The following is a 22,906-nucleotide window of genomic DNA, read 5'->3' as shown; positions in this document are numbered from 1 at the left end:
TTGTAGTCTAGTCTTATATAATTGTAATGATATTGTATGTACAAGTTTACATCTTTCTCCTGTCATTTATAATTTTAATATAAATCTTTTCTATGTTAAAATAAACTCTCATTGGTATTATTTTCTATTGAGTTAATATAATAAATAAGTTGCCTACTGGCAAACACTTAGATTGCTTTGCAGTTGTAAAAAAAATGCGATGAGAGACATCTTTACATATAAAGCTTTTCTTGTCTCTTCTTTCAGTTCATTTGCCATAGATAGAAGTCTAGAAGGGAAATTGCTTAGTCAAAGGGTATGAATATTTGTTTTTAAGTTTATTGGGGTAGAGGTGTTTCTCAATGCCTCATTGTACAGATGGGAAATCCAGTTACCTACTGGCAGGACTAAGGCCAGCTCTGCTAATTTTGAGTCTTGGGTTCATAGTGGGAAATAAAGTCAGCATCAAAGAAGTATCCTCCAGGATGGATCTACAGTACAACACCAAACTGGCAGTCAAGTACATTAAGTAACTGAACCAGTTTTTAATGAATACATTTCAGGCTTTCTCTCTCTTTGAGATGTATAGAAGTGAATCACTGGTTTTAGCTTTCAAAAATCAACAGATATTTCCTGATAGCTCTAGTCTGGTACCAGTGAGCAATCTAAATGAAAAATACCATACAAAAACCAAGCCAGATAAAAGCACGCGAAAAGATGCTTAACACCATTAATCATCAGGGAAATGCAAATCAAAACCACAATAAGATACCACTTCATGCCTACTAGGATGGTGATATTTTTTTAAAAAACTGAAAATAACAAGTGTTGGTAAGGATGTAGGCCAACAAGGGGGTGGGGGGCACTGGGAGGAATTGACTTCTTTGAGCTCCATCTAAAACTTGTAAAATTCAAACTTTAAGAAAAATCTGTGCAGTCTACACAAAGTGCTCTGGTGGGTCTTTTTAGGCATACAGGCTGCCGGGAAATATAATAAATGCTGCCGTAATAAAAGTCAGCTGGAGTGCTCATATTTCAAGTCACTCGCGTATTCTCATGGTTTGATCTTATTGACAGAAGTATTCACTTATCTTTCTGGAAAGGAAGAGGTTGACAGGGAAATAAATGCTTTCTTCCCTTGCATAGTTTTTCTACCTACGAGTGTTGGGTGTAGTTTTCCCTCATCTCTGTGCTCACACTGTAAGGCAACAGGCGTAGCGGGGAAGGGAATGGGAAAGGTTGGGTAAACCTGGGCTTAAATCTCAGGTCTGTCATTTACTTATAGTATGCGACTTAGTTATTAAGTAACTAAAAGTTATTTAATATTACTGGAGCTCAGTTTGCTTAAGTACAAAACACCTACTTCATCAGGCATGGGTGAGGGTGAAGTGACATTATGGTTGTGTTAAGGGCCATCCATAGTAAAAATGACTACAGAAATTCAATGTTACTATCTCAACAAAGAGCATCAGGCTACATTTGATCTATTTACTATCAAAAAATATCATTTTATCGACACATGTAACAAGTCCATGATATATAATACAAAGGTAAATTTTATTATAGTTGGATGTCCATATTTTCTTAATTTTCCTTATATGTGGCAAGGAAATTTATCTATATGATAGCTGCTTAAAGTTTCCTACACACATTTCCTGGTGAATTTGAACAAGATATGTCCAGAGGACCAGAAATAGTGCGTTAGTAAGATTATCTACACTGCTGTGTTAAATTTATTTTACTTCATCCATGTCTGAGAATCTTCCTCAAAATATTCACAAAGCTCAATTAAGGTTGATAACTTTTTTGTTTTAGAAGTGAAATGACAGTGATTTAGGTAAAGGAAATAGCTTTCAAATTTATATAATTATGCAACCCAATTAAAATTAGATAATAGCTATACCATTTCTCACACACGAGAAACAATAAATGTTAACTATTACCTTTTAGTATAGCAATATAATTATATGTTTTATACTATTGTCATCATTATTTAATTTGAAGAAATACCTTATAAAGTGAAATAGCAATGATGGAATAGTAATAGCTGATGGAAAAGACTAGTCATTGATGAGATACAGGCAGAGGGCCTGCCATGTACAGTCAAGCAGGTTGCACACTGCTCACCCCCATCTGCTCTATTCACACAGATCCCAATATGACAGCATGCCCTAAAGATATGCCAAGCATTATAACAAAACCTGCTTGGCAGGCTACTGATAGATGCTGTTATTAGAAAAGCTGTTCTTCATCTCATTGCTTAAGGTAAAATATAAGACCTGTTTAGTGCATGGCAAAATTAGTGGCAGGTGAAAATGAAGTGAGCAGTGCTCACATTTATATGCAGAAGCCAGCCTAGTCTCTCTGTTCACTCTGAGCCTATCTGTGACAGAATCCAAATGCTGCAGCCGAGGTTTCCAGCAGCTTGAGGCCATTCCCCCCGCTGGGAGGCTTTGGCAAACAGCATCACTGGGAACCACCGTACTGGGTCTCTCTGAGGCGTCCCAAAGCACCCCGTGTTGACACCCAGCTATGGAAAGCCCATGGAGCCTCCAGAACAGTGGTACAAAGACACCAGTACCACCATGCAGCTGGGAGGAGGATGCTTTAATAATCATAAAGGCTTTTTTAGACATCACGATTATTAAAGCAACGATTGCCACTTAGTGGGCGGGGGTCGGGATGCCAGACATGCTGAAGTGCGTAGGATAGCCCCACAAAATGAAGAATTATTTTGTATGCCACACAACTCTCAAATGTCAACTATCAGATATTAACCATGTAGAGGAGACACCTATTTGTAATGATCTGAATCTAGAAGCTACCTCTGTTTTACACTTAAAGCATTTGAGATATAATTTTAACATATTTTTAAATTTTTGAGAATGTAACCACTGGGTAAACTGAAGGAAGATTTTTGCTAAGAGTTGTTCAGCAGTTCGGAATATCACATCGTCACCCTCAGGGACATCTAAGGTGCCAAGTGGCCTGTGTGGCAGTACACATTCCTAGCCTGCGAATGCTGGGAGAGTCCCTCGGTGCCCGTTTCCCCCCTGTTCCAAGCATCTCACTCCTTCATTCTGCCTCCTGGTGAGTCACGCTTGAGAAAAACCCCTAGAAATTCATATTTTATTATAAATCGCTTTTTTCTAATTTCTCCCTATATTGGAGTTAGAGCATTATTTTGACTTTAAAGTGAAGTGTGAGTAGACTGTATTTTCTACAAGTTGCATCTCAAGATGGCAGGGAGAACATTACGATGTTTTTATTTTTACAGTGGGACGCTGGATCTGAAAGCGCTGACAAGCCACGCTCAAGCACACATGAAATTGGCAGGTCTGTGCACGAGTCACGCATTTGTTGCTTACGGTCCAGAACCGCCCTTCTTGAGGTGGGCTAAACTCTGACTGATCTGCTTCTGTGGGCCAGCTTAGCAGTTCTGGCTCTGGAGGTGTGCATGCTCCTGAATTGAAGGCAAGAAAGAGGAAGGGGAAGGAAGAGTGGGGGAGGAAAATGGAACAGGCCACCACTCACTTCTGCTAAATCTGATGGAGTGGAAAGAGCAGAGGCCTGGGATGCAGGACACCTGGATTCAGTCGCCAGCTGAGCCATGTTATCTGAGCACCATTAGACGTGTCACTTCAGTTCTATAGTCTTGGACTTTATACCTGCAAAATGCACCAGACCCCTTCCAGCTCCAGCATTCTGTGGCTCCATCCCAGACTGTCAAACTGCCCCATTTAAAGTTGTATGTAGAAAGAGAAGAGAAGGAGATGAGGGCACTAAGATTTTAAATAAAATTCTACATAGCTGGATACTTTAAAGTTCATAATCATGCACTATTCAGAAAAGGAGATGAGAAAACTGAGGCTTAGGGAAGTTAAAGTCAACAAGCTAAGAAGTAACAGAGCCGAGGTTTGTACCCAAGCCTGTCAGACTCCAAAGCCTGTGCTTTCTCCAGACTGCGATGTTGCCTGAAAAGAAGGGGACCCAAGAGGCCCAAGGAGACAGACGCTCCTGCTTAGCTCAGCAGGAAGAGCCCTCTCTGCCATCGGCCCGTTCCGTTTGCTGAACACAGTGTCATTACCTGCCCATCTGCCTGGACCAGTCCCACTCTGTGCCTGTTGCCTTCCCAGCACTATTAAAATGCCCTTTTTACTCTCAAAAGTTTTACCTAATAAATTTTATGATCACTTAATTATATGTCAGCTCTCCTATAATTTTTACCATAACCAAGATAATAGGAGACATACACACACCCCACTTGCTGTTGTGTACATTAATAGTTTAGGTTAGAAATCAGAAATAAAATAAAATTTACAATATTCAATATGTGCTATCAGTCTCCAAAACATTTCCTATTCATGTTAAACAGCACACAGACTTCCAAAATTTAGTAGGACAGTATGCCATTAACCTTGCATGTGACTCCTGTATCTCCCCTTTGTTGGGGATAATGTTCAATCCTACACGTGAAACTCCTGTCCTGTAGGTTTAAAGAAAAAAAATCCTAACAATGACATTTACTTTTCCAGATGAGGGTTTTCTCTTTCAGGTGTGGACACTGCAGAATATCTAATTACTAGAAATGCTCCTGTGCCTCTGAATATCCCTGGGAAGTGGCCCATTCGTTCTCTTTACAACCTATGAAGACCCACTCACTGACGCAGGACAGTATGCATGAATGGAAACTTAAACACAGGCACACAGACACGTGCATGTGCAAACCCACATACAGAGCAAATCCTAATGTCCCCATTGCTACCCCCCAGCTGAAACCTAAAATGCTGCCTCCCGAGTAGGCAGTCTTCTCTGGACACGCAGCACTGGGAGCACAGCCTGCCATGCTTCCTTCTCTCCTTTCTGCATCTTCCTTCTTCCCTGCAGACTAAACTCTCTTCTCCTTGTGGCCATTATCTGCTATCCCGGTTATGTCTCTTCTCGCACCGATTGTCTTCACACTCACAGTTTTACCATCATCTTGGGTGACTTCAGTATCCAGAGTTCATGAGGTTGATTCATGAAATCTTTATCCTGGCATTTCTGCAGCCAGCTGTCCCTATCAGCTCACTGAAATCACTCGCACAGGGTCTCCAATGTCCACCATATTGCTAAAACCAATGAGTGTGTTTCTGTCCTCCTACTGGTCCCTTGACCTCTGAGACTCTACATGCTCTTGGTTTCCGGGCAATAATTCTCAGCCACCTGTGTCCTCACAGTCTCTTCACCTCCACCTGTGGTGGCCTCCACTCCCTGCTCTTCTCGCTCTGTACTCTCTGCCTGGAGTCTCAACCACACTCATGGCTCCAATACACTTCTGCAGCATTGCTCAACCTGCCACTGCAGGTCACCAATGTCCCTTAAGGTGCTGCCAGTCCTTGAAAAGAGTGTTCTATGATCAGAGAAGTGTGTGAAACTGTGCACACTCTATCAAGTTTTTGGATATTGTCACCACAGTTAAGAGTTCAAGCTCTGAAGTCACTTTTCCGGGTTCCAATCCTGACCTTGTACTAATTGCCACACAGACAAGTTACTTAATTGCTCTGTTCCAGTTTCTTCATTGGTAAAAGGGGGACAATTCCAAGACATCATGCATGGGGATGTTGTGTGAAGAGGGATACACGAGTTCATGCATGTAAAGTGCCTGGCACATGGTAAGCACTCAATATTACTATTCGGATATTAAAATATGTAAGGGGTCCTGAAGAGAAGAAATCAGTTTTATTTAACCCAATATTTCCCAAACTTATTTTACAGGAGAACTTAGACCACAACTTAATTTGGGAAACACATGTTGCTGGATCTCTGGTCCATCTCAACTCGAGACCCTCTGAGAAGCTCCAGACTCACCACGAAACTGCAGGAACATCAACCTCCACATGTTCAAAACCAAACACATCATTTCCCACTCACGTCTTTCCCATGTCCACCACTCACTAAATAGTAAATGGGGCCACCTTCTCTTAAACCAGCAACCCAAGGGTTGGCCAAGGCTTCTTCTCACTCCCTGCTCACATCTGTCGTCAACTTCTACAAACTCTGCCACCTTACTGGCTTTCAAGGCTGTCCCTGCCTTTCTTACCACTTCTCAACTGGATGATAGCAATGGCATCGGGTTTCCTTGACTTCAGTCTAGCTCCTTGTGAATTGTTTCCAGAACGGTCATTTTAAAATGCTTAATTAGTTATATCAATCCTCTTCTTGAAAGGTCTCTATTAGGCTTCCAGCCTAAATATTAAACTAATAGCTTAGCACAAAAAGCTCTCCTCTACCCCACACACTTCCTCTACACCCTCTATTGAGAGAAGCCCACATGTGTCATGCTATGTCATGCCTCTGTGCCTTTGCACAGACTGCTGCCTCTTCCTGGGGTACACTCTGCACTCAGATGGCCCTTACTCATTCTTTAAGACCCCACTGTCACCTCCTCTGGGAGGGCTGCCCTATCCCCAACTCCCAGTCTGATACAGATGCTTCCTATCTGGTGGTTTTCATGGCTGACTCCTTGTTGTCCATTTCTCCCCAAATGATTAGTCTAAGCCAGTCATGGTAATTCCAGTCTCCTGGTTACATTTGGTTTAGAAATGGGCACATGTGCCAACCCTGAAAATAAAAAATTGAAGGCAGAGAGAGAGAGAGAGAGTGAGTAAGGCTGGGGAAAGGGACTTCTAAGAAAGGTTTATACTTCTAAATAGATCAACCACGAATGGTTCAGACTCTTTATGGCATGACATTATTGTAATGGGAGGAGATGGCAGAAACTCTGGCAGCCACCCTAGGATGCTGATGGCAACTGCTGGGGGAAGCCTGGCCAACTCACAAGAGCAGCGCAGAGATGGAATGAAACTAGTTCTCAACCCTGGAATCCTCCCTGACTCTGGACTTGCCTTGGATAATAAATCACCTTATTATTTAAACCAGGGCTAATTAGGATTCTCCATTGTTTGTTGCTGATGACATCCTAACTGACACAGCTGTCATGCCACCGTGTGCATCTCTTAATCGTCACCATCAATGGTTGCACTGTGAGGCAGATTTATGATGAGTCCTTCCTTCAGCCTCTGATCTCCTGAAAGGCAGGGACTTGAGATATCTACTAGAGAACTGCAGAAATCACCACTTATGATGACAAACATACATAATAGCAAAACATTAGAATTCCCACCAAAGTCAGGAACATGATCAAAAACTCTCACCACACATCAGTATTATTCTGATGGCTCTAGATAATGCAATATGATAAAGACAAAAAGACTAAGTGTAATGTTTGTTGGAAAGAAAGGCACAAAACTCTCACTATTTCAAGATGATAGAATTATATACATAGAAAAGTGATTAAAATAAACCAGGGAAATTAACAAGAGTTCAGTAAGATGTTCACATGCAAGATCAACATATTAAAGCAGGTGGTTTGCTACAAGCCAGCAAAGACAATATAAAAATATGATAATGGAAAATCCCGTTCAAAAGAGCTAAGTGCACACATTAAAAATAGCCACATAATATCCAGGAAAATCTATAACAAGTAGTCTCCAAAACTTGTATGAGGACACTGTTAACTTATAACTGAGTAACATAAAAGAAAATCTCAATAAACATAATGGTGCTCCTGAATAGGAGGCCATGATATTATAGTTTGAAAATTCAACTCTCCTCTCATTAAACTTTGATATAATTGCAATACAAATTCCAACACATTTTCCAAAATGACAAATGGAGAAAGTGCACATGAATTATCAAAAAATTCTGGATAAAAAAAGCCACTACTCCATCCAGACAATGGAATATTATTTAGCGCAAGAAAGAAATGAGCTATTAAGCCATGAGAAGACATGGAGAAACCTTTTTTACTAAGTGAAAAATCCAGTCTGCAAAGGCTACATACTGTCTGATTCCAACTATATGCCATTCTGGAGGCAAAAGGCAAAACTATGGAGACAGTAAAAAGATCAGTGGTTGCCAAGGATTAGAGGGAGGGAGGGATGAATAGGCAAAGCACAGAGGATTTTTAGGGCAGGGAAACTATTCTGTATGATACTATGGTGGACACGTGTCATATATAATTGTCCAAACCAATAGAATATACAACACTAAGGAGAACGCTGATGTAAGCTATGAACTTTGAGTAATCGTATATGTCAATGTAGTTTCATCAATTGCAACAGACACACCACCCTGGTGCAGGATGTTGGCAATGGTGGCAGAGCGGCCGGGCCTGTGGGGGATGGGCAGAGGAGATAGGAGAACTCTATACCTCCCTTTTAATTTTACTATACAACTGAAAACTGCTCTAAAAAAAATTAATTATTTTAACCACTTCGGTATGGCGCTCACTGGCCGCGAAACCTCGCCCACAGTCCCGTTTTGCTCTTGTGTGATGAGGAAAGCTTTAACGCACTGCAAGCTTGTTTTACTTTACAGGCAGCTTTACTTGTCATGTAAATCAGAACGGGTAACATGTACATATGTGTTTTCATTCCATTATTTTTAAATGTTCACAATTTTATTTTGATAAATGAAAAATTAGAAAAGTCACATCATGGCTGTCAGCTAAAGTCGCTGTGCACGTTCGTGCATCTGTGGCTGTCGACTATAGTCGACCCTGGTCCCGAAGTGGTTAAGAAAAACAATGCAGGGGGAACTTGACCTACCTGATATCAAAACTATACTAAAAAGTTAGAAAGGGAGTGGAAATAATAAAAGACACAACTCAGAAACATAACCTTGAATATAACGGAAATTTGTTTGTGATAAACAGTTTGGCCAAAAAATTGCTTATCAGTTGGTGGGCAGGGGGAGGTATATCCCTACATCATGTCATGCACACATACAAAAATTCCTAAGAAGTTAAAAGGTTAAACTAAAATAAATATTAGCACATGCAACTGACATTTTTGCAGGCCAAAAGTAGTTGATTATCAGTGATTTCATATAGTTCAAGGTAATGCCTTAATTATGAAGAAGAAAACACAGGAAACAATTGTATAATCTTATAATCTTGCCATGAGGAAAACTGTCATTAAAAAAGAAATAAAATCTAAAATATACAAAAATTAGGTGGTCTGCACATATAGAAGTTGTCTGTATATAAAAAAGTGCTCTTCTCATAAAGTTAACATTAAGAAAAAAGGTGAAAGCCAAGAACCAATTAGGAGTAAAAAAGTTAACATTTTTCAAAGACAAAGGATTAATATTCAGATTATAAAAGAATTCCTACAATCTATAAGGTAAAGATGAAAATGCAAGAGAAATGTGCAAAGTAAACAAATATAGGTAATTCTCTAGAAGAAGAATGAAAATGGACAGCTATCATTTGAAAAGATGCTCTTCCTCACTGGTACCTTTGATATGCATTTTAAAACAATGAAATCTCATTTTTTTCTTTCAATCCTTGTGCAAAATTTTGAGAAATTGATCACATCAGAGTTAGTCATTATGTGGGGGAAGAGACATTCTCATATTCCCCTTGTCAGTATTTGTCTTTTAGAGGATAATTTGCCCATTTCCATCAGAAATTAAAATTTAATATATCCTCCAACCCCACAATTACACTTTTAAGAATTTATTATACAGAAATGCCTGTGTATATACTTTCATTGCAGCACCATCTGTTACAGCCCAAAATAATAAATATCAATCTCCAACAATAATTTGATAACTAAATAAATGAATTGTTGCATCTTTATATTACATAATATTATTCAGCCATTTTTAAAAGGATGCATATGAATACTTATTGATACAGAAAGTCCTTCAAGTCATGTGATAAATGAAAAAATAAATTATAAAATCATATACCTCAAATAACACCATTCATGAAAAAATCCTATATCCCATGTGGCAGCAGTCACAGGTTTGGCTATTGGAAGTATTAGGGTAAAAGAAAGCATCTATATATTTGTGCTTTTAAAACTCTTTTACAACAAGAACACATCATGTATGACTTATGTCATCATACAATGACAATTAACTTCACCTCAGATCATTTCCACACTTGTGCATGAGTTTATGGCCAATTCCAGACATTTCCCAGGATGTGTTTTGTTTTAATCAATTGGTGAAAACCACATATACACATATAACTACGGCTTCTTTCATGCTGTAAGCCCTGTTTAAATTTCTATTTCAATTTCTATTTCCCCCAAGGACCATAAAATGGCACAAAATATGATACTCCTAATGAAAAGAAAAATGGCAGAATGTCAGTTTGATCCCAATTCTTTCTTTAGCTGATACTTTGTTTCAGTAAAGCTCCGTTTTGTGGATAAAGGGAGCTTCTCCTCACGGCAGCAAGCAGATCTGAGATCTGACCCTTGCGACAATGAAAGGAAGGGGGAGCCTGTTCTGGTCATCCAATCTGCCTTCCCCACAACCCTCTCTCACTACTGAGCCATCTGGAGGAGCACGCCACCACTGCCTCCCTCCTGTCTGGCTGCCGGCTAGGGAGTAATTTGCCTTTACCGCAACTTTATATCATTTTCATGGAGCAAGAGAACATGCCCTCTGGTTTCCCTTCGCACCGGCCGGCTCACTCTCTCTCCTGCCTGTCTCTGCTCTTCTCCCTCCCTCTCTTTCTCCCTCTTCCCATCCTTATCAAAAGCCTCTGACACCGAGTTCACCCTCGGCTTCTCTCCAGAGTGACCATCGGTGAGCAGGGACTGGAAGCCTGCGCACCTCCCCAGGCACGGGATGACAGCCCGGGGCATGGCACGTACCCGCATTCCGAGCTGTGACCTTGGAGCCGTGTCTCAGCAGCCGGACGAACACGTTACTGCTGCAGTGGTTCACCATGTGCAAGTGGAGGCTTCGTCGGGTCTGGATCTTGACCAAGCATTTTGCCATGCTGGTTATTCCAATCCCCCTCGGTCTCCCCTGCCTGCCACGGCCCCGGGGCAGCCCTTTCCCTAACCGTCCATTCTGTTTTAAAGGACCTGGGCAGGACCCACCGAATGAATCAAATGTCAGCTTCCTAATGCGCCAACAGAAATAACTCATGTGAGATCAGCATGGGCAGGGAGGAGGGAGGGGGATGCTATTTTTAAACTCTCCACTCACCCCTCTAACAAACAATGAAATATTATGCATCATCCCCACCCTGGCCTTTTCTAAACCATCCAGACCAGAGCACCCCACCCAAATGTTTCGCAGTTCCCCAAGAACCAAATGACCCCAGAAAATAAGATGACAACTGGGTAACTCCACAATGGAGGGAAAAAACCCACCTAGATTTCTTTTAAAAATATTTATTGAGCCTTTATTATGTTCTAGAACGGTGCTGTTCAGTAAAAATATAACACGAGCCACTTATTTAAGAAAAGGGAAAAGAAGTATTTAAAAAGTAAAAGAAATATATCATTAATACAATTAATTTTAATAATGTGTCTTATTTGAAGCCAAGATAACCAAAATAGTATCTCCACATGTAACGATATAAAATCATTAATCAAATAGTTTACATTCCTTTTCGGGACTAAGTCTGAAATCGGTGTGTGTGGCACACGTATAGCACATCTCAGTGCTCGCCAGCCCCATCTCAAGTGCTCAGTAGCTCCTTAGGGTTACGGGGTAGTTTAGCTCTTGCCAAAGTGCTGAGCTCCTCACACACAGTGTCATTATCTCCATCCTCACGACAACCCTAATATTTTCTTCATCTTACAGATAGGGGCACAGCAGCTTAGGGAGAGTAATTGGCCTGAGCAAAGTCACAAAGCTAGATAAGTGGCCAAGTCATGATTTGAACCTAGGCATCCAACTAGGATAAGTTGACTGAAAAACCAGCATCCCAGGATGACAGCTGTCAGTGTTTTAAATGCACGAGCCAACCAACCACCACATTTTGACTCTTAGCACTTTGAAAGTCTTGCACTTGTACATACAGGAGGCAAAAAAAAAAAAAAAAAAATATGTGCTTGTGTCCCAGTATAAGTGCTCAGGGAACAAACCCTTTTACGACATGCTAAATTTGAAACTATTACAAGTCATTAATAACTGCTCCCTCATACTCTCTTGCAGTTATATTTCTTTGCTGGCACATTTTCCTCACCCTGATTTTTCAGAAGAAAAATTTTCCTCATGCAATTTCATCATGCATGCATGCATACATTTTTCTACTCTAAATAGCTACTGCCACTAAAAGATGATTTTTCTAATAAAAATATTCTTTTTTATTCTCCAAATGAAACAAAGGGTTATATTCAGAGAAGTCAGCTGAAATTCTGCATTGTTATGCTTCACTCTGGGAATATAAATTGATTTACCATTTTATATAAGCAGTGTGACCTCAACTATGTATACATGCACACAGGAAAAAGAATAAGACCGACGGCAAATCCTGGGGAGAGGAAGGACACTGCCAGCCATGCACTGTGGCCCGAGGTGGTGTAGACCACTTCCGGGGAACTCACTGGGGCTCCACCCCCCTCTCATGGGTCCACAGTCCCAGGTGTGGCATAGCAGTTCCCACTCTCACCGGGTTAGTCAATTTTCAAACCTGAAGCTTGAAAGGAAGATACCCTTAAAATTCACAAAATCTTCAACCCTTTGCAATTCCCCTCATGATAGAATTCTGAGCAGAGTCCCCATACATAAAACAGATGGACTGACCCAGACGTGGGGCCCTGGAATAGTACCTACTAGGCCTTCCTCAATAGTCACAAACAGTAGTTCTTGAAGAACTACCGAAAATCTTTAGGAAGCTCAAGAACAGACCTGAAAATCACTGTTCCAGAAGAATCGCCACTTTGCAATAACACAGACAAAGCATTGCAAAGGTCAGTGAGGCTGTGCTTGCATGGCACAGGCCGGGGCTCCATGCCGGGGGGACCCCTTGGGCCTGTTCAGAGGACATAGAGACAAATCATTCTGCTGTCGTCGTGTTAAAACAACACATGACCCGACAGCTCACTTGCCACAAACAGACCTTCCAAAACCAAAACAGAAAGCAAGTACAAAACCTGCAACAAAACCACCTCCATACTTTCCTTCCATTCTTTTCCACCAGGACATTTAACTCTTCTTTGATTCTCAAGGTTAACATCTCACCATTGTCTCAAATGCCTCCTCCCTACCTTTTCTTTTGAAATCATTATTTATTATTTTTATGATTATTATTTTAACTACAGTCTGTCACACTATTTAGCATTTCATACATTTTTTATTTTTCCACCTCTCTTAAATTTGCTCTCACTCTCTATGATCCTTTTCAAGAGATCTAAGTAAATTCCTTTGCTCTCTTTCTTTTGCGGACCTCTTGCTTTTATTTGGAGAAGGAGAACCTAGCAGGACCAACATTCTATACTTTCCCAGTGATTTTTCTCTACCCTGTTGGACTTGCCCACAGGTGTGGCTGCCTTTCCAGAGGAGGAAGAAAAGTCAGCAGCAGTCAGAGCGGAGTCAACCCCAAAACTCTGCGCAATACTGCGCCATGCGTGTTCTTGTTCTGGGCGCTGGGCTCAACTGAGCAGTATCAGCAGCATGGCATTTGGACACCCTTGAATACTTTTCCTGTTTCAATTCATTTGTTTGTTTGAAGAATCAGGAATGCAAGTCTGGGCAGTGACAGGAGGTCAAAGAAAACAGAGGACGTGCGAAGAGGAGAATCGATTTTCCATAATGAGATGTCAGAAGAAATCAGGCAGTAGCCAAAGAGAGGGGGCAGCATTCAGCGATAAGAGCTGTTCATGGGCCTGAATTCCATATCTGCCTCTGCAGTGAACTTCCTTTTTTTTTTTTGAGACAGAGTCTCACTTTGTTGCCCAGGCTAAAGTGAGTGCCGTGGCATCAGCCTAGCTCACAGCAACCTCAAACTCCTGGGCTCAAGCGATCCTTCTGCCTCAGCCTCCCAAGTAGCTGGGACTACAGGCATGCGCCACCATGCCCAGCTAATTTTTTCTATATATATTAGTTGGCCAATTAATTTCTTTCTATTTACAGTAGAGATGGGGTCTCGCTCTTGCCCAGGCTGGTTTTGAACTCCTGACCTCCAGCAATCCGCCCGCCTCGGCCTCCTAGAGTGCTGGGATTACAGGCGTGAGCCACCGCGCCCGGCCGGCAGTGAACTTCCTGACACGGATTTGGGGCAGGGCAACACGCTCACCTCTACTTGGTGGATGACTGGAAGTCACCGGACAGCCTGAAGCCCTGACACCATGACTGTACAGTGGAGACAGTAACACCTCTCCAGACTGTCATGACAAGGGACTGAGATACGTGCATCAAGTGCCTAACAAGATGCCGGTTCCTAGGTGGTGAACCAGAACCTAAGTGGTTGTAGAAAGTGAGGTTTAAAGCATAGACTCTGGGGCAGTCCTGGGGTTCTAATCCTGGCGGCACCATTTATCATTTCTGAGCCTCAGTTTCCACATCTGTAAATTGAGCCTTGTTAAGGCAGTGTGAAACTCCAAGGTTTATTGGGAGGATTAATCAAGTTAATACGCATAGCATGTTCAGATCAGCTCCTAGCACAGAGATTACTCAACAAATGTTAGTGATTTTGTATTCAACACATGCTTTTTTTTTTTTGGTCTCTTTTAACTACTTAAGAGGAAGACAGTGAGGATTTAAGTAATCTGTATTCTCTTCCTTCTGTCAACCATCTGTCTCTTTAACATGTTGTTACTAGTTACTTCTCCCCAGATAGTAGGGAAGCAGTATTGCCGGTTGTTAAGAGCTTACCTGACCAGCCTGTTACCTTGACAAAGTCATGGAAGCATGCTGAAATCTCTAAAACTGTGACAATGTTGGTGCTTACATGATTAGGTACCTGAGTAGGAACTTTATAATGCTAACTGTAACTATAGCATCGTCAATATCATGGACTTAATTAGCTGGTAACTAACAGATGTAGTAGACTTGGCCATTAGTTATTATATTAGTTATAAAATGATTATGGCGATTCACTGAAATTTTAGCTAACTGCTAACCCAAAGTGGAGAGACGATAAAATATTATTATATCCATTAAATTTCTTTGTAATAAATTTAGTCTCTAAATATCCATTATTAAGAGTCTCTGGGACTATCACATACCTCAGAGGACTGTTCTAATATTTTATTAATTTAATAATAAAATATTGTAATAATATATTTGTGATAGGATGGATATATTCTTGGTAAGTGAGGAGACATGGAGGCTGTTCCCAACACCACTGAGAGACAGGAATATACAGCCAGGTCACCAACCATCTGTATAATTCAATTTCCTCATTCACAAAGTAAGGCAAGAATATCTGTCCTATCCATTTCAAAGAAACAGTTGTGAGTACCGAATTAGGATAACTTTACATATAAAAACTTCTGGAGACCTATGAGATGCTTTGGCATACTGGAAACTCGTGTTCTTATGATTTCCATTATCAGATTGAGTGTTTCCTGCCTGTAAATTGAGAGACTTCTCTGCGGGGCTGGGAATCACTATGCAGTGGTGGGAGAAAGGCCAATAAAAACCCTCCGGAGAATACAGCTGCAGTCAGAGCGTGATTCAAACCTCGGGCCAGGCTCGCTCCAATGCCACTGTTCTCAGTGGCTCTAAGGACCTCCTCACAGTTAGCTCCTCGTATTTTCCTGATTCTCAACTCATTCATAAACAAGAAAGAGCTTGTCATTCCAAGAAGTTAGCTTCGGGAGAGAAAAGTCAAAAACCATCCTTGGGATTCCAGATAGACATTTTTGTTGAGTCAATGATTCCATGTTCTAAGGAACGTATTTAGCCTCTCGCCCCCCCACACACAAAAAAATTGACTATGATATTTCTGCACAAAATGTTTAAAATTATCATATTCTGCTCCAATAGGGTCATGTTCAAATAGTTTAAGAAATAAAGTCAAAACAGAGAATATAAAAAGCCACTCATTCTTTTTAAATAATGTGAAAAGCCTAATGCATTATAAAATACACAAAGTACTCATTCTGAGTTTTCAATGGACACAAGTTAAAATTTTGAATTATGTGTTTTACTCCATAATAAGGAACTTATATTTAATCTTAGCACTTTGGGTCAGGACCAGAAAAGCCAGCTAGAATGATTCAGTCCTCTGCTACCAGGCCCTGTCCTGGGAGGGGACACCCAGTTAGGCCAGACATGTAAACTGATGGGTAGAAAGAGGAGTTTTAAACACCACAGTGCAGACACAAGCAGAGGATAAAAGCTATTACTGCCGTGTCGAGATCCAGGAAATGTCACAGAGCAGGAGACACTCCGGGTATCAGTCTAGATTTACCTGGTGGAGCAGAGAAAGAAAATAGAGCAGCCTGAACAAAGGACCGAGCATGTGTAGGAAGGAACCGGCACAGACGCGCAGCACCGGGAGGGGAAGCTTTCTTCAGAGAAGGCGAGAGGGGCAGGGCAGGAAGAGAGGATGGAAATAAGGCAGGAGGCTGGAGAGGGGGGCGGAGGCCAGTGTGTGAGGAGCCACGAAACCCTGCGCAGCTGGACTCTCCTCACAGTCAGTGGGCAGGTTCCAGAAACTTCCGGCAAGGACTCTAGGCGGTGTACAGGGAGATCAGTGAGGAAGACGCTGCAACATTCCAAGGCAGAGAAGAAAAAGGGATCTGAAGTAAAGCTGTAGCAGCAGAGGGAAGAGCAGGGGACAAATGTCAGAGTTGCTTCCGAGACAGAATTAATAAAACTCTGGAGTGAAGGTGGGTGACAAGGCAAGGGGGGCTCTTCCAGGTCTGGCGGGGACACTTGCGTGTGCAGTGAGTCATTAACCGAGGCAGAGCAGAAGCAGGTTTGGGACCGGGTGTTGGGGGAGGAAGCGACTGTGAGTGTAGTTATACACGTATGAAGCTTCATGTGTTAAGCGTGAGCCATGTGTGCCATGCAGGTGGAGATGTCGCATAAGCAGCCGAAAGTGCAGGGCGGCGGTGACGTGGGACTGGGCAGTCCACGTGGAGGTCGGTACAGCAGAGAGGAGGTCGGGCTCCCCCAACCCCATGAAAACACTCGGCCTGAGATCCTAACGTCTTTCCCTCACTTCTCTGCCTGCTCTTTCTCCACACACCGAAGAATAACAAAAATAATATTTTGAGGTATTAATTGATGGGCTTCTCCTTCTACCCGCACTTACAAATCCCCGTGGCCCTGTCATGATCTTCAGCCCAGAGAGCAAAACCAGCCCACCCAAACTAAGACGATGATCACGAATACCTGACCGCTGATTTGACAGGTCTTCACTTCTTGAGAGGAAGGCCCCTCCCTCCCCTGCAGACTGGATAAAAGAACCCACACGCTGAGAAAGGGGAGCAGTGAAGGGACCACAGAAAGGAGAGGTGAGGGAAGGGACCGCAGCCTCCAAGGATCCAAAGCCACATACTGGCAGCACCAAGGAAGCTCAGGGACATCACTACTCACCAAGCAACAGAGAGATTGCCTCGCAAGATAACCGTCCACCTCCTCTCCCATTTATCTGCTGTAGGAAACACCCTCATACTCAACAGCTCAAGGCACTCTAAACTCCTATGCATAAAAGCAGGGCCCTGAATACCTATGCTTACCCCCAACTCTAGGGGCGGTAGTGACATGCAGGGAAACTGTCCACGGCTGTCCATAGATGGAACCAGGTGAAAATCTCCCACAGAGCTCAGACAGGGACCACAAATTTCACCACTGTCATGCATCTTCAGACACACGCATGAGGAATTCCCTCGGAGCGGAATTTAAACCACCTCGCTGACCAAGGCTCCCTATAATTCAGATTCTTCCTTCCATATAAGCAAAGTGTTTTTCCTCTGTCCTGGTTGAACCTAGGGCGCTTGAAAATGTTCTGTGACTTGGGTACATCAAGGCAATCTATTCACAGTGAAGTTCTGTGAGATGCCAGCGTAGTCTCTCAGCGGTTTCCTGGAATTAGGAAAGCATGACAAGGCGGTGCTTACCGGCTCCAAGTAGGACAGCCTCTTTGGTTCGTTTGCAATATTCTCAAGCAAGAATCTACTTCCCTTGTCCCTACACAGGATGAATTTGCTTCCCATCACTTCCGCTTTATTATTTCACTCCCTCCAGGCTCAAGTCACCATTACAGATAAACCATTTTTCTCTGAGTAAAGGAAATTAAATTAGACTGTATAAATAAATGGAGCTCTAATTTTCTCTCCATATTTCTCGACAGCTCTGCAGATGGTATTAAGAAACAGGGCATCTGTTTCTTCCCGTGGAAAAATCCAGGCTCTTCTCCTTGTGTTGCTGCTCTGTAATCAAGAAGCAGGAGGTAGCAGGGCTCAATTCTCTATCCAACAAGCTAGTCAAGGGCATCTCTCTCGTGCATGCTAGTTGTGACTCAAAAAGTAATAAAGCAAATGGTCAATAAATGCAAAAAGAAAAAAAATGTCCAACCACTATAGGTTTTGCCTTCCAAAATAGCAAAGATTTAAAAAAAAATTATTATACCCAGTTTTTGCAAAGCTACAATGAGAGACAGTCTCAAAAATAGTTTGGTGGAAGGTGGGGGGAGAGGTAAGAAAGATTTTCATATATTTATGTGGGGGAATAATGTATGTCCATCAAAAAATAGTAATTGTGGAAGAATATTTAATGTCATGGGGAAATATTTATGTTCTATTGTAAAGGGAAAAAGCAGATTATAAAATAGCATCTCTAGTATATTTTTGTTAAAATTTTTTAAAAATCTTTGGTAAAAATACATAAATGGATTATGTACATCCACACCACAGTTTGAACATCAGGAATTGCAGGTGGTTTTAAATTTTTATTTGTGTTTTTCTATATTTTCCAAATTTTCTACAGTGACTATGGCATTGCTTTGGATTTCACATTAAAAATCAAAACAATGGGTCCTAAAGCCAAGGTGGGGTCAAGCCTGTATTTAGGGGCCAATTTGTGCAGCTATGGCTGAGGGTACCAGCAGGGACTGGCAAGACCAAAGACCACAAGGGCGGCTCTATTTTTGAATATGGATACTCCTTTCTTTAATAGCAAAATTTCTAGTTTATGTTCAGATTATCAAGTGGGCTATCCTAAAAAACCCTATTTATTTCTTCTTCAGCTAAAGCATCTGTGCCCCATTTTCAAATTTCTAATGAAGTGGATATGTGGTGGTTTAAAAAGTTCCCAACTGGACTCCTCTAAGGGAAGCAAGGGCTCTTTCAAGGGGAAAAACATTCATTTGACATTCCCTTTTAAACTCACTGTTATTAATTTTCAATTTTTATGCTGGAAACTTGCAACTCACAAAAAGAAAGGCACAAAATTAAACCTTGCTTTTGAGATCATTGTGCCACATGCTTACTGTTTCGTTTACCACATACGCAGATGGCTATTCCTTTTGCTTTCAAAGGCAATGAACAATGATCCAAAAGTGCATATATAAGAACAGCAGCAGTTTGGGAGGATAATGATTAAAGAACAGTCAAAGCAGGGATGAAACTCAGAAATCATCACACCTTGTTTTTCAGAAGAAAAATTAAGATCTGGGTGTTCTCAGGGTCCAACATGTGCCAAACAAGAAGTAAATGTTTATCAAGTGAATGAATGAATGAAAAATCTTGGCTCTGTTCCAATGCCCTTCCCACCACCGCAGAATTCCCATAATGTTGTGTCCTGTGTCCATTCAAGTCAAGTCCAGCACTATTGTAAACTGGGGACTGAGGGGTCACCATAGGGCATTTTATGAGAGTGACACAGCACCTACCAGATAGCTTGGGGAAAGCCTAGACTGTGTTTGGGTGACTCATTCTGGCTTACCGGAGTGACAGACCAAAAGCATGTAAAATGGCATGTCACCAGTGTAACTAGAGCAGATAGATCTCACATCTATTTTGGAATCTGGAGCTTTGGCATGAACAAAGTTTCAAAAGCACGCCCAACCTTTTCTTCTTGGTAGACTCATCTGTAAGATCTAGAATGGCTGTATCCAAATCTTCTGAGGGAAACATTGTTTATGCACACTTAATGAACAACCGCATACTTATTTATAAATTAGATACATGTGTAGCTGTCTTCACATGTTATGCACATTATAAAACCTACACAGTGGAACTTTTATAAAGAGGTAATAAAAAATAAAATGTTGGTAGAAGTCTGAATAGCTTCTTCCTCCACCCTAGGGGATCACTGCTGGCACCCACTGCACAGGCACCCCGCTCTGGAAGCCATGGCTCTAGGGTCTTCAATTCACCACCTACCAACTCAAGCAGGGAGCTGAACCCCTCTGTGTATGGCATTGGGCATACACCCCAGCGGACACCCCCAATAGCCAGCCTTGAGCCAGCTGACCAGAGCCTCTTTTCTGAACCTGCCCTACTGCCTTGGACCTATCATTATGGGCTGACCTAGAAGAACGGTACTGCGACACGTGGCCCAACACTTCCTTGCGTGTAAGCAAACACTAGGTCTTGAGAAATAGAGAGAGGGAGAAAGAGGCTGTGAGATTCTGCCTCAATTTAAGCCTGGGTAAGCAAAGAACATCTACTTCACACTCGCCCCCAACCCACTAACAAAAACGTGAGAAAACAGAACCCCATGCCAACTGTGGAAAGCATCTAAAACTCGGAAAATCCTGGCTTCTGCTTTCTAGTAACAATGGGTCTGGTAATATCTTCACTTTTCCTCTCCTGCGGTTTCTTAGGGAAGCAGTAGGAGTGTCTACTTGTCTGCGTGCCAAGCAAAATGTCTTCCCCAACGCAGGTCACTGTGGCGGTCACAGTTGGCCACACTGACAGTGCTCCTCTGGCTCAAATCCTGGCCCCTAAGGACTGTGACTGGATTACTTCATGGGACACGTGGCTGGCATATTCCTTCACCCTAGATGAATCCTTTAAAGCGATGAATTATTAATGCTTCAGCGCAGCACCAATGTGCTCACCCGAGTGCGAGCAATGACTCGGGAGGCTCCACTACCGAACTGCTTCCGCTAATGAGACAGCAGCCCTTACCACAGACTGCGAGCAAATGAGTAATTACAGCCAGCCCCGGAGTGAGTCACTCCTTATTTAATGAATTCGGCTTTAAAATCAGAACGTGATTCCCAGAAGGCAGTGAGCTTCCCGTGGGAAGGCCGTCCCCCCCGCAGCCTGGCGCTACTAGGAATCTCGTGTTTGCGGCAGCACGCGTGGTCCCCAGCCACGTGTTCCCAGGTGATGGAAGTCTGCGAGGTGTCACTAGGTGCATGCGAGCTGGGATAGAACACCAAAGGCTTGACACTGAATCACAGAGATTTCCCCACATTTATATAAAGCAAGTTGTCTCTTGTGATAATTCATTTGCTGTAATTGAAAAATTAATGCAGTTCCTTAGTTACTGGTCCTGCTTTAGCGAAAACGGAGTTGAGTCGTTTTAGACGTGTTCAATGTCAGCTGAGACATCTGGGCTGGGAATGTGAGAGCCAGGATGTAATCCCAGCCGGAATGTTTACCCGACAATGTGACATGGGGCAAACTGTCTCACCTCCCTAGGCCTCCCATTTGTAGAAGAATCCTGAGGTCATATGCCAGATTAGGAGTGGATGAACTTTTTATATTAAAGGCTTAGATTCTATAAAGGCTTAGATTCTATAAAGGCTTAAATGTTAAGTTTTGCAGGCAAAGTTACAAAAAAAAGTTAGAAGTTGAAGTTTGTTTAAGAGAAGCAAAAAATCAAGGATATTTTATAGATAATTATATAATAATTTTAAAAGTACCTGTTAGCTTGAAGCCCAGAAATAAATAAGCACTGGGCTGGCCAGGGGCAGTATTTTGCTAACCCCTGGGCTAGGCCTTCCTCAACATTCCCTCTAACCCTCAAAAGCTATGAAAAGTATTCTTATCCCCAAGTTCCCATTCTTACTGTAAAAAGACCACAACCATAGTCTGAGGCTTTTGACCTTGACATTCAGCAACAGAGTCAAGAGCTTAGAGCTAGAAAGCATCCGAGTGGTGCTCAAGTCCAATCTCCGTGTTTAATAGACGGGGACAATGAAGCTCTGGAAGATGGAGAGTCTTGTCTGTGGTCACTGGTCACCCAGCTGCTCGGTGCTGGAGCCGACACCAGAGTTCACGCAAGGCATTCATGCAGAAATAGAGCAGCCGCCTGAGCCACTTGCTGTGTTTACACTTGAGGAAAACGGTATTTCATAAAATGAACTGTTTGCGGGGAATTAGCCAACTACAGAACAGAAATGATGCACACCGTTGGCACCTAAAGATATAAAATGCAAAATCTTTGCAAGATAAAATGCAATGAACTCGTATCAGGAACAAGGCATTTAGCTTCCTTACAGCACAGTAAACACTCGAAATTTCAAAGATCTCTTTCAAGTGATACAAACTTCTCGTGAGTACTTAAGTTGTCAGTAAATTCCAGAAATCGGAGTTCCAAAGATGAGAACAACTCCAAAGAACAGCACAGAAGGGGAGGTGAGAAGCTTTTGAAGAGACTAAGGGCGTGGATCTGCGGAGCCTGCTCAAGCCTTTGTCTCATCCTCTGAGCTGCTCTCGGCATCTCCTACCCTAGAGGAGCCGCCACTCAAACTGCAGCTCTTTCTTCTGGAATTCAATAGGTATGATAATGAATTTTGAATTTGCTAATCCAATACGGCAACTACAAATAAAAGAAGAAGTTGCCATCCGCTCCGTGGAGGCCTCCTGGCACCTGCAGAAGCAAGTCCGGCTGCCAGCTGCCCTGTGCCTATCAGCGGCCGGAGACTGTGGAAGCCACTAAATGGAAAGGTTCAGGATAGCCCAAGAATGTGAGATGTTAAAACGATACTCAAAACACTGCTTTGCATGCATTCCTTCTAATTTAAAATACTAACCCATTTGTCTGCATTTGTGTTAAATATGTTCCCAAGTCCTTGTTTGATCTATGGCTCAATTTATGATATATTATTTAAGCACTAGTGTTTTAAACATTAACCAAACAAAGCAGGAATCTGAAAAATTGTCTATACAGGATGAACACAACTGCATTAGAATGCAGAGGGGAGGAAACTGCCAAT

At 42.1% G+C, this 22,906-nt stretch overlaps 1 protein-coding gene across 4 annotated transcripts in view; it reads right to left on the bottom strand.

The window, feature by feature from the left end:
* FRMD3 (FERM domain containing 3) overlaps positions 1-22,906 on the bottom strand; it is a 255,938-nt gene that overhangs the window by 5,792 nt on the left and 227,240 nt on the right. The gene's annotated exons all lie outside the window — the stretch shown is intronic.

Source organism: Microcebus murinus, chromosome 12, assembly GCF_040939455.1.
Source record: "Microcebus murinus isolate Inina chromosome 12, M.murinus_Inina_mat1.0, whole genome shotgun sequence".
Taxonomy (NCBI): Eukaryota; Metazoa; Chordata; class Mammalia; order Primates; family Cheirogaleidae; genus Microcebus; species Microcebus murinus.
The sequence above is the reverse complement of the archived record's forward strand: the minus strand, read 5'-3'. Positions and strand labels throughout refer to the sequence as shown.